Source organism: Monopterus albus, unplaced genomic scaffold (assembly GCF_001952655.1).
Source record: "Monopterus albus unplaced genomic scaffold, M_albus_1.0 scaffold178.1, whole genome shotgun sequence".
In the NCBI taxonomy this organism is placed as follows: Eukaryota; Metazoa; Chordata; class Actinopteri; order Synbranchiformes; family Synbranchidae; genus Monopterus; species Monopterus albus.
In genome coordinates this window covers 1,018,858-1,031,072 of record NW_018128058.1, presented here as the reverse complement: position 1 = coordinate 1,031,072, position 12,215 = coordinate 1,018,858, and the positions used below count along the sequence as shown (strand labels likewise).

General features: G+C 39.0%; 1 long non-coding RNA gene across 1 annotated transcript; it reads right to left on the bottom strand.

The window, feature by feature from the left end:
• Window positions 1–1,014: 1,014 nt before the first annotated feature.
• On the bottom strand, window positions 1,015–1,908 carry LOC109969712 (uncharacterized). Its single transcript, XR_002276297.1, has 3 exons — window positions 1,774–1,908; window positions 1,501–1,669; window positions 1,015–1,079 (listed from the first exon to the last, which is right to left on the bottom strand). It is a non-coding gene; the product is annotated as an uncharacterized LOC109969712 (long non-coding RNA).
• Between the last annotated feature and the right edge of the window lie 10,307 nt (window positions 1,909–12,215).

The window sequence follows — 12,215 nt, the reverse complement described above, 5'->3', positions numbered from 1 at the left end:
GAAGTTGTTGTCTTGATGAAATGTAAACCTTCGCCCCAGCCTCATATCTTGAGCACTCTGGAGAAGGTATTCATTCAAAGTTGCTTTATATTTTTCTGCATCAATCCTTCCCTCTATTCTGACTAGTCTCCCAGAAAAACCTCCCAGCAGGATGCTGCCACCACCAAATCTCTTCCATCTGAGAATGATGGAGTCTATTGTGCTCTTGGGCATGTTCAGTGCTGCAGAACGTTCCATCCCCAGATCTGTGTCTTGACACAATCCTGTCTGGCAGGTCTGTGGACAGTCCTCTTGACCTCATGGCTTTGTTTTTCACTCTAACATAATTTCCTAATTATATTCAATGCACAATTAGGCACAGGTGGACTCTAAATGCTGTAGCAGCCTCACAGTGACCACTGATAGGAGTAGGAAGCACCAGAACTCGTCAATGTCATAACAAAGGGTCTGAATACTGATGTAAATGGGGTATTTCTTATATTTTTGATACATTTACAAAACACCCCAAAAACCAGTTTTCACTTTATCATTGTGGAGTACTGTGTATAAATTGATGAGGAAAAAAATGTACATTAATCAGTTTTAGGAGTATGAAACATAACAAAATGTGGAAAACTTGAAAGGGTCTAAAAAGTTTCCGTACTGCATGTATTTGTGAATTTGGCACAGGATTTGCAATATGTGAATATTTTGGCACCAAGGCTGTAGTCTGGATTTTTCAAAAAACTGAGGTGTCCATCTTTGTTTCATCCTGTTAACTGTTTACAAATTAAAATATTTGCAAGTTTTGTTTCACTAGCTTACTTGTCTGGAACTCAATGACTCCTTGCAACTAAACTAACAACTGTCTCTACTTCCCTTTACAGTAAATACCACCATTTTATATGCTTTCCAGGAAGTGACCTAGGCAAATTAGTAGGGAATTATGGACCTGTAAACCAACACCACCTTTTAAAAAGAGCAGTTTTAAGTCAAAAGAAAAACAGATAAGTAGGGATGGACAACCTGAAAACATAACACCTCCTCTGGGTACAGCTGTAGCCGGCACATTCAAATCCCTCACTTTTACCGCCACTGATCTGTAGGAGAGATGTGCCTATTAGCTTACACTCTGGACTATTCCTGAACCAAACAGGTATCACAGAGCAAGAAAACTGTTTGTGAGATCAATTTTAGGAGGTCAAAACATTAAGCAATCCAAAAGTTGTTGATATACTTACAGTATAGTAGCCAATTCAGTTCACTGTTGTTTTTACATTTTATTTCATATATTAATATGTACATAATATACAATGTTTGCACACAATTGGAAAAATGTGAGAAAATGTTCCAATAAGAGAGAAACATTAATTGATTTCAGCCATCAAAGTCAACAGGGGAAAACCCCCTGACTATTACATGACATTTCTACTTTACAGTGCCAATCAAGAAAAAAAGTATTTACAAGCATCTCTTAAAAATAAGTGATAAAGCTAAATGAGAACTAGTACTGTACTTCACCGACACATAGAGGGGCATCTGCAAACTGGAGATCACTACACTCAGTGACTCGCAACCCCAGGGTGAAGAGGTTTAACTCGAACAAGACGGGACAGTCCAAGTCGCAGACCCTGCCCTGGAGACTTCACTGCAGGACTCTGGGACAGTCTGGGACTTCTACCAATTTGACCTGGACAGAAAACAATAATAAAAGGTCACTGTTCAATTTACTGACACATACTGTAAATGGCTCTTAAAATAAAATGTACATTTACTTGTTCACTTTCACTGTACCTGGCGGGTTCCACTTGGGTATTCTGCCTCCTGCTGGGCTCTCAGATGCTGCAGGTTTAGACATGCTAACTGTGGAGGACGAAGCAGGTCTTCTGGGTGCAAGTTTAGCTGCTGTGGGACTTCTCACTGGTGTGGAAGCTGCCGGGACAAAGTAGTTCTCAAATCAGTGACTGCATGAAATTACAGTAACAGCTGGGGGGGGGCAAAATTAAATGGAAACTTACCCAAAACTGCACCATCCACGCTGCAGTTGGACAGGTGCAGTGAAGATGGATCTGTATTGTCATCTACTGGAAGCTGAACACTGGAATTTCCTAGACAATTTTTATCAAAAATACAAGTAAAAAAAAAAAAAAGAAAAGAAAAGAAAGAAAAAAACATATATAAAATACTCATGTATAACAGTGTGCATATAAATTTACATTATCCAGGGCACAACACACCTTTACTGATAGGAGAACCGTCCTTTATGTCGCCTGTATTATTGAGCAGTGAAAGTGTAATGGCCGCCTCCAGATGTCGTTCATATAAAGTGTTATCTAACAGCCTGCTGTAGACAAACATTTAATTTCACAAATCATTCAAGATTAGACTGATTCAAGCTGTGTTGCCTGAATGTTAGATCCTCCTCAGACACTAAAACAGACATCAATTTATATTTTTCAGAACTTCTTTGAAAAACCTAATGAAAAAGGAAGAGTGGTCATCATCATCTTAGTCATTTTGTTATGTACATGTCACATTCATTTACCTGTTCTTTTGGCTCAGTGTGGGCTGTGGATCTGTCTCTTGATTGAAGGGCTTGCTTGATGATTTCTTGCATTCCTGTTGTTTCACATCTTCCCTGGCCTTTTTGCTAGGTGGAGCCTTTATACAAGCAAAATCCTCATCTGTCACAACATAAAGGCAAAACATGGAGATATATTGGTAGTGAGAGAAGAATGAATCTATGCGTACAGTTTTCTATCAATGAGCACTTCAAATCCCCTGAAAATTAGCAAGAATTACTGGCACCATTTTAGAAATACTTAAACCTCTCCTATCTCTAATGAGGACTTCAGTGTGGTTATACTGAGTCTACCCACAGAGTCAGAATGGTGGGCAATAATAATACTGACTGATGTGAAACCTCTATCTACTGGATTTGGTTGGGTGTCTGGTTAGTGTTGACAAAATTAATGTAGAGAACAAGACAATAATTTGAATTTGTGAGTTACAAGATAACCAAGAGTCCTCAACATGACAAAGAAAATTACTCTTTTAATTTACTTTTTAAAAACAGCAGTGTGTGGCTCCAGCATTTCATTATACAGAATGGCCTGATAGATATCCTCAAGTATGTGAACACAGTTATTAACAGAGTTGTTACTAGTGCTAAAATGTTAATTTGGTTATGTCTTGTACACTGCATTTGCAGATGCTTCTTAGATGCAAGAAGCACATGGAAATTCACACACTATATCAGGGACAGTCAGTTTTTGAATAATAGAATTTGGAAACATTACTTAGTTTACTTAATTTCATATTTAAGAGATCACAAGCACATTAAAATAGAAATTTTTATAATAAATCTTCTGAATAAACAGCTGCAATGTCTAACCAAATTTTGTGAAATGCCTTTAGAGACCAGTTATTACAGCAACCAAAATAAGATATGAATCTTTATTAGTCCCACAATGAGGAAATTCACAAAACTACAACAGCAAAGGGCACTCAGTGCTAAGAACAGAAACACACAAGGTAAACAATTTAAATACAATAAAAAGTAAAATAATACTGCATCAGAGCACTTCGCTCTCAGAGTGCAGGTCTACTTGTGGTTCCTAGAGTTCACAGAAGTAGAATGGGAGGCAGAGCCTTTAGCTATCAAGCTCCTCTCCTATGGAACCAACTCCTAGTCTCAGTTCGGGAAGCGGACACCCTCTCTACCGTTAAGATTACACTTAAGACTTTCCTTTTTGATAAAGCCTATGTTTAGGGCTGGATCAGGTGGCCCTGAGCCTTCCCTTAGTTATACTGCTATAGGCCTAGGCTGCTGGGGGTCTTTCCATTATACTCTGAGCGCCTCCATTCCTCTCTCTCCATGCATCTATATGCCACCATTACGCGTCACTAACTGTGTGTCTGCTCTCTCTCGCAGAGTGTGACTCTCTCCCCCTGTACCTTTCTGCAGGTAGCCCTGGGTGTGGAGCTGTATGTTTTTGGTAAGCATTCACTAGCCACATCAACCTGCCCAGTGTTTGATTGTTCGTTGTTGTGTCTTGTTGCTTTTCTTTTCTTCTCCTCTATCCACTCACCAATAGCCGGGGTCTGTCGGAGGTTTCTTCTGTTAAAGGGAGTTTTTCCTCCCCACTGTCGCCAAGTGCTTGCTCAAGGGGGATTTGTTGGGTTTTCCTCTATAATAATAATAATAAGGTCTAGACCTTACTTTGTCAATTGCCTTGAAATGACTTTTGTTGTGATTTAGCGCTATACAAATACACCTGAATTGAATAGAATATTGCACACTGGTATGCTGAGTAGTTAGTTGGGTGGGACTACTGGGAGCAACGCTGGTTGTACAAAGCAACAAGACCACAGAAACAGAACTGTATTTCTATGATTTAGTCTATGTGGGGAGGCCTTTAACTCACCCTCATCAAAGTCCTTGGCTTCACAGTAGTTCACAACCTTCGTCTTCCTGCATCAGTAAAACATCGTGTTCACATTCAAAACAGCATGTAAACAGAGATCATGGATTAGAGTGGAGACAAACAATTTACCAACCTTGATGGTCGGTCCATTGCTGGTGAAATAAAATTTGCTTTTAATTTAGCTAACAATAGCCACGCTAACTTTAGATCACCTGCCAAGTCAACTGTCTATAGCAGAAAACACAAGCCGTTTGCTAGCCCAACCCCAATCACCATGTGAGCCTGCAAACGCGCTAAGTAGCATAACTCGACAGAGCACCGGCAAAGCTAACATAGGCTAGCTTCGGGTAACCTGTCTGTCCATTCCTTCCTCCAGTAAAATGTGTATTAAAATTAACCGAGACGTTAAAATGGCAAATTAATGTTACGTTGGTTAGAAAACACAGTCAAAGAAACGCCTCTCCTTCACTTTCAACCAGCCCGCCTGAACCAAAGGGAAGTGACGTACTCACTAATCGACGAATAACGGAAGCTGATTCGTTTATTACGTCACCTTTTTTAAATAAACTTTATTGCAAATGTGTTAAAAGCAAACCCAGCTTCCTATATTTTCTAATGACGTGGCCTATTACATAAAGACTATGTCCTCTTCTGACAATGCAAAATCTTTGAAAGCTTGTATGCTTTGTCACAAATATCAGCTTTTTATTAGGAATATGTAGATTTCCCTTTATTTAATTCATCTAGTTAATTGTTATAGTTTTTACCCTTATATACAACCTTCGTCTTCCTGCATCAGTAAAACATCGTGTTCACATTCAAAACAGCACGGTTCTAAAATAACTGAATAGATAGATAGATAGATAGATAGGTAGGTAGGTAGATCCATAGTACTAATTTTACTACTAATCATTTTCTGGTAAAACAGAACAGAGGCAGGTTCAGACCACCAAAGGGTGACAAATATCAGCTGATATATTACAATATATATATATTTATATTTTAGATTTATTTTTAAACTCAAAAATTAATATCAGTATCTGCCTTAATATTACATCAAACATAAAATAGTTTTATTTCATATATCAAACTAAACTTATGCTTTTTGTTCTTCAGAATAAATATTTTCCTGCCATTTTGAGACACGGCAAGCCAGTGGGAGTTTAAAGAAGTTATAAAAGTCTAAACTCTAGTCTAGTCTAAAATAGTCATGCTACATCTATAGTATCAAGCTGCCAAATTTAAGTTTATGTGTAGGTGTGTCTGGGATCAGACTGAAAAACTAAACATACTTTAAAAATATGTGAGGAGGTTTGGATGTTTTAAAAAAATGCATTTTCATTATTCAAACGACAGTGTAATAATAGGTCAAAACAGTATATTATGGATATACTTGTAGATAGAGTATATCAAATGACAACTATTAGGCATATATTTAAAATCAGTGTGCATGCACATGCACCTTTCTAGGGAGTTTTCAAACTAATTCCAAACTATATTCTGATATTAATGGAAATGCAGTGTTTGTTCAATTTGGATTCTTGGAGTGGCTCTAATAAAGATATGACCATTGCACTGCACATCATATTTTAGCATCATCTTTTTAAATGGACCAAGCTGGTAAAATGATGAAAAAACAACAGATATATTGACTTTGTAAAGACTCTCAATGCCGCTGGTGGAGTTCAGTCATGCAGCCAACACTCCAGCAGATGGCAGTACAATCCTGAAGCCTCCAGAACTCAGATCACAGAGGTACAAGCGTCTGACCAGCTGAGTGACATGAACCTGACATGTCCTCAGCCACCCAGTCACCCACACTCAGGGCGGAAGCAATCACAGCTGTCTCTGAAGTGCACTAAAAGGGAAATCACACTGTTTTTACTGCACATCTAAGAAAGCAGCAGTCATTTTCCACTTTGTGAGTGGGTGGCTGTCAGCTGTGGTCTGTCACAGAGTGGGCCTCGACGAGACGTTTAGGGATGTGACCGTCCATGTCTTGGTATCCAAACAAGGAAGGAAGACGTGTAGTTCTGGGGCTAAAGGGCTTTGTGGTCGCACATTCCTAAACTCCTCCAGTGCTGCCTACAACCATGACCAAAATATCAGATCCAGTCATGCAAACACTGCAGCCACAACATCATGCTTCGATTCACACATATAGATATTTACATTGTGTTACATAAAATATTACTGCAGCACTGGTATAAACAGGTAATCACCTGATTCATCAAAATCCATCTTTGCTATGTGTAAGGTCCCATTTATCTGTCACTTCTCCATAAATACATCTATTCTTAACTACAGGAAATCATTTATATTTATGTTTTTGGAGTGAAAATTACACAGTCTCCACTGCTGTACTATATCTTCCCAAACAAAGTCACAAGACATGGGGCTGAACAGAAAGTAGGACACATATTCTTTATTTAACTACATGAAGAAATGCCCTCTTAGATTATGACTCTGGTAATAGTCATGTGCTGTAAACTGTCTTGAGTTAAAAATGTTTAGGTATGTGATTTTAAAATTATCGACTTTATGTATGTATTGTACATTTGATCCCAGGATCTTTGTAAACAGTGGTGTATAGTCCTGTATGAATGAATCTCAGTTTTGTTGGTTCACCAAAGTCCCACTATGCACTGAATTGCCTATGTGTTGCATTTTATTCAATATAGAGACCCAGTGACCAAACTTTCATTTTCTTGAGGCTGCAAGGTTTGTGATGCCAACTTTTCAAATTCTTACAACCCTGTGTTTTTTACTTAATGGCTTTATACTGTATCTTTTGTCTTGTATCTCTAAAATTGGGTTTACTTATTTTATTCTGATCTAGCACTAAGTTACATTATTAATTTTTTCAGGTACATACAAGTGCCAAGCTTACACGGATGCCAAAAATCCTGTTGCAGTGGTGTTTGTCAGCAAAAAACACCACTTCTTACATAAGCCATACAAAGATTATCATCCTAAAACACAAGTCCAGTGTTTGTTTGTTTGTTTCAATAATCATCCAACCTCATTAGAAAAGGACATTTTATTAGAAAAAGAATCATCACATAATGAGCAATAAAACATCAAATACTTTGTCTCCAATATCACCTAACTCCCACAACAAACCATTCAACCTACTGTATTTGTTTCTATAGTTTACCTAATGAACATTAATGTAAATTATAAATAGCTTTTTGGCATGCAGCATTATATAGCATATGCAATCTTACATTGTTATTTGCACAGATAGATATGGTTCTATAGGCAAACCATATATGCCCAAAAATGTATTACCCTTGTTAGTTCTAATTAATACATTGTTTAAACTTGTAATAGTAGCCTATCTGCAGCATCAGCTGCTTTTACCAATCTAGCTGGCAGTACTGAGGGCATCAGTGGTCTTAATTTGAGCTTGTTAGTTGGAAGTGGTCAGGAGGCAGCTTCCCCCCTCCACCACTAATGTGAAGGCCATCATTATGTGCTGTTTAGCATCTCAGGGTGATAGTTTGTGTGGGGCTTTCACAGCCTAGCAGCATTGTCCTTGTATGGTAGTTCCAATGGCAGCATTGTTATTCACAATCCACACACAGCAAAAACAGGTAGTTTCTTTACTATTAAGATATTTAAGGTAAGATGCAAAAGACAGTAATGTTTTGCATGAATAAGGACTGATGTTAATGTAATAAAGGACTTCTAAGAGGTGATCTGTTCCATTTTCTTACTCACAAACTGTCTTTTGAAGCTGCAAGCTGAAGTATTTTAAGTTTATCATGGAAACAAAATGCTCAGTTGTTGAGAAAATCCACTGGGTAGGGGGCACCAGTTATTTACAAGTTTCAAACTAAATGTGGCTTGATGAGTTCCCAAATGTTTCGGATATCCGGCATTGCAGCTACACCAGTGTGGTGGTGTTATTGTAGCCTAGAAAATGTCTTGCATCAGATGACTTCAGGCATGGGCCAGTGGCAACCACAGAACATCCACAGCAGCCACAGCTTTAGCCAGGGACTCAGAGTGGGCAGACACATCTGTCAGTCAGGGGCTTCCGGAGTTTGTTTTTTTTTTCTGAGATCTCATCTTAAGTGCATGTTTTTGTGATTGTTTTTTTTCTTTGATTTGTTTTGTTTTGGAGGACACACGCAGCAGCCACAACACTAATTGCAAGGCTAGAGACATGTGGGCTTGTGACAGCACAATCTTAGGCTGACAAATGCTTTAAGGAAGACAGGGCATAACCCTCGGCAAAACAAAAATTGTTTGTTATGAATCTCACCTTTAATGCAATGCATGTGACTGTCACGGGGAGTGTTGGTCTGTCACATTTAAACAAAGTATGCTACAACTATGATTTCCAAATCTACTCATGATTCCACATTACACAGGTTCTGGGTTCATTGATGACATACTGGGAATGTTGGAATGTTACTAAGTTAACAACTAGCAAGCACTGATGTTATCAAAATGGTTGTATAATATACAGTGTTGTCATTAATTATCATTGAAGCATTCTGAATTCACAATATAACACCACGTCCATCAAATCTGGAATTAATTAATGACTGCAAAGAGTGGCCCTTGGCTGATGAGAGACATCCATATTTGTTTGGGTTTTAGGCATAAGTGCCAAGTCTAACATATCCGAAAATTTGAGTTTCCCAGTTGTGATTAAGACTCAAATATTGACACTAATGCTACTTCCAAATCAGGAACACGTTACTGTGATATGACATCAACATGGTATTAAGGCAACCTTGAGTTTCCTTTTGGATTTATCTCATTTGAATAATTGTTTGTCTGAAGTGGTAGAATTATCCAGTAAATCACAAGACAAAAGCCAAAAACTAATTTTATGTAACATATTTTTTCTTTCTGATTACTTTAAAGGGGAACTGTACTGATTTTACACATCAAAGTCTGTTAGTACTACTGCTTAAGTGAAAAAGTTATATAAAACCTTTTGGGACTGCACAAAATTTGATACATGTCCTCAAGTGCTATCACTTAAATTGGCATTGGTTTGGGCCAAAGATTGCAAGTTTGAAAGGCTACATTATCTGCTACCAGTGTAACACACACAACTCTCCAATGAAGCTGTCTGCAGTCAAGTTGCATCCTGGGTAACATAGGCATAAGGTTTTGACAAGAATAAAGAATGTGTGGAATAAAAAAGAAGTATCTGCTTCAACTTCATTGGTTTTGAGACTTTTTCAAAGACCATCCAGAGAAGCGCAACACTAAACTGGCAGAGTACTCTTGTAGTCACTTGGTGACCCCTCAGATTTATCTTGGGACCTGCAAGGCGTCCCAAGCATGTTTGGGAACGTGCTGAGCTAGAGCTAGAGTAGAGCAAAAGTCAAATTAAAAAAACATCAAGGCTTTTATCCCTGTGTGCTGAATCATCACAGCAAGATGTTGCTGATTGTGTTTTTGGCCAGTGTTACTGGCGATATCGGGTACTGGAATCTGCTGTATGATTATATGTGTTGACAAGACAGCAGGGATATAAACAGCATCAAAGGGCCGGCAATAATTCACTGCTGCCAGTTTTACACTGTGACACTATTCAAAATAGCATCTGTAACGCAACATTGTTTCCGGCAACTCCAGCGTGGCACTTGAGGGGTACCCGGGGGGCAGTCTCATTAGGGTGACCTTTTAACAGGGAGGTCACAAGCAAAAGGACACAAGCACATGAGACGTCAGTGACTTATGTCTCACCATGCCTGGGATGCACTGCACTCATTGCTGCCTCTTTTGTTGATAGACTGGCTGGATCAGATTCTCTGTTATGCATTTTCCATTAAGTACACTGCTCCAAAACACAGCCATCTTTAAAAACCAGTAAGTGGCCACATAATTTTGACCGCACCAGGCTCTCAGTGCTAGGAATTTCTTTCTCACGAGGGGTCATACTACTCAAAGATTACGTAAACTTTGTCAGTTAAAAGAAGTAGTCACTACTTTTTTTTACTGTAAAATCAAATCATGAAGTGATCAGTCAGTCAGCCAAACACAACTGAAGAAACTCAATCTATAGCTCTGGCTCAAGGGTTCATTAGTCATCAAATAAGGCCTCAGGGTTATTGTATATAATGTAGATATTCCACTGACATACACTACCTGCAATGCAGAGGACGACACGGCTTTTACTACAGTTAGCTGAGCATCTGGACAGCACGTTATGAATCTGATGAAGCCAATGTACTATTGTAAAAACTCACTGAGCAAAACATTGTGTTTGTTATACAAAGAAATCTTATTTAAAATAAAAACTTTCACAAGTTTTATTAAAAGTAAAGTGTCATTGATCCCAGTCAAGCTACATGCCACCCTCTCAATGCTGCAATGCAGTGAGTTATCATCCTTCATAGGACCTGCATGTCTTAACATCTTTTGGACAATAGAGGGCGATATCCACATGTAAGAGCAAGAAGGGCAGGAACTCAGCTGAGGTGCATCTGGAGACCTTTTCCACATTAAAAATTTTATTCCCAATTCAAATTTTTTCCAGGCTTTTGGCATAATGCTATTTTACAGTGACAGTGCTGAGACTAATCCCCAGATAACAGCAGTGCTATGCTGCTGGTAGACACAGCTCTGCATTCATTAAGGAAATGGCAGGGGAGGCATGGTCAGACAGACCTTAAAGTTAACATCTATTTAATCCAATTATCCAATTCATGAGTGTGCAAATAAGGCTGAGTGCACCCAGGCTTTTCATTTGAAATCATCCACACTAGCATGTTATTAAGCAGCCAGAAAGTCTGTGAAATACAACTTGTGAAATTGAAATTGAATAAAGGAAAAATGAATGGTGATTCAGATACAGTAAGAGTTGTTGCCCCCTGCCCCATCCATGCCTCAAATCATAGCAATAAGCTGCTAATCATAGCAATAAGTTCCTAAAATTCTCTAACATGCCAATATGTGCTCACATGATTATTTATGTTCTAATTAATGTCTGCATTCTAGCCTCTCCTGTCATTCTACACCTGCCCCTATCCCATCACTACTTGGTTTTCTACCTCAGCTCATCACACAGCTGCCCCTTTTTCTCAACCTGGTATCAGACACTCTCTGCCCAATCATCTATAGCACCTTGTTGCTTCAGCATTTGAGCCTTTAGCCTGTTCTGGCTATTTGTAATGGTTCGGATGGCTATCTACCTACATTTCGACCTAGTAAGGAGTTATTTTCTGCACCTGTTTTGCCAAAGGGAATCAGCTTTAGGAAGCAGAAAATCCCAGAATCAAAGCTAAGGAACAAGAGACTGAAAGATGCCTTCATTTGAAAGACATCCAGAAATGTATTTCAGGCAGTTCTGTGAAATCTTCATCATTCCATGAGGTGCAAATAAAACAAACATATTGCAGGTCTCTTGTGAGAACTTGTAGAATTCAGTTACTGCAGAAAACTGGTCCGGGTAAACCACAACATGCCACTGATTCCTCTGGATCACTAGGAATATGAGTTGTTATTCGATGTTCTCCAAAACCTTTGATCAACTCCTTGTGGGATTAGATTTCATCCAGCAGGGGCTATGATAAAAATAAATGATCTGATCTTTGTTGTGCTAGCAGAATGACAGCAGCTCTGTCCAGGATGACTCACTCTGTCAGCAGTGAGCCATTCCTCCACCCATCAGCCAAACTGCCTTGATCCTTTGCTCATCGCTGCTTGCCCACCGCCCGCCCACCGCCCGCCCTCCCGCTCACTCAGTGTGGAGCAAGGTGGTCACATCCTAAGGGTCAGCTGGATGATTTTCATCCCACTGGGGTGAGAACGTGCAAAGCAGGGAGCAAATGTGTTGAG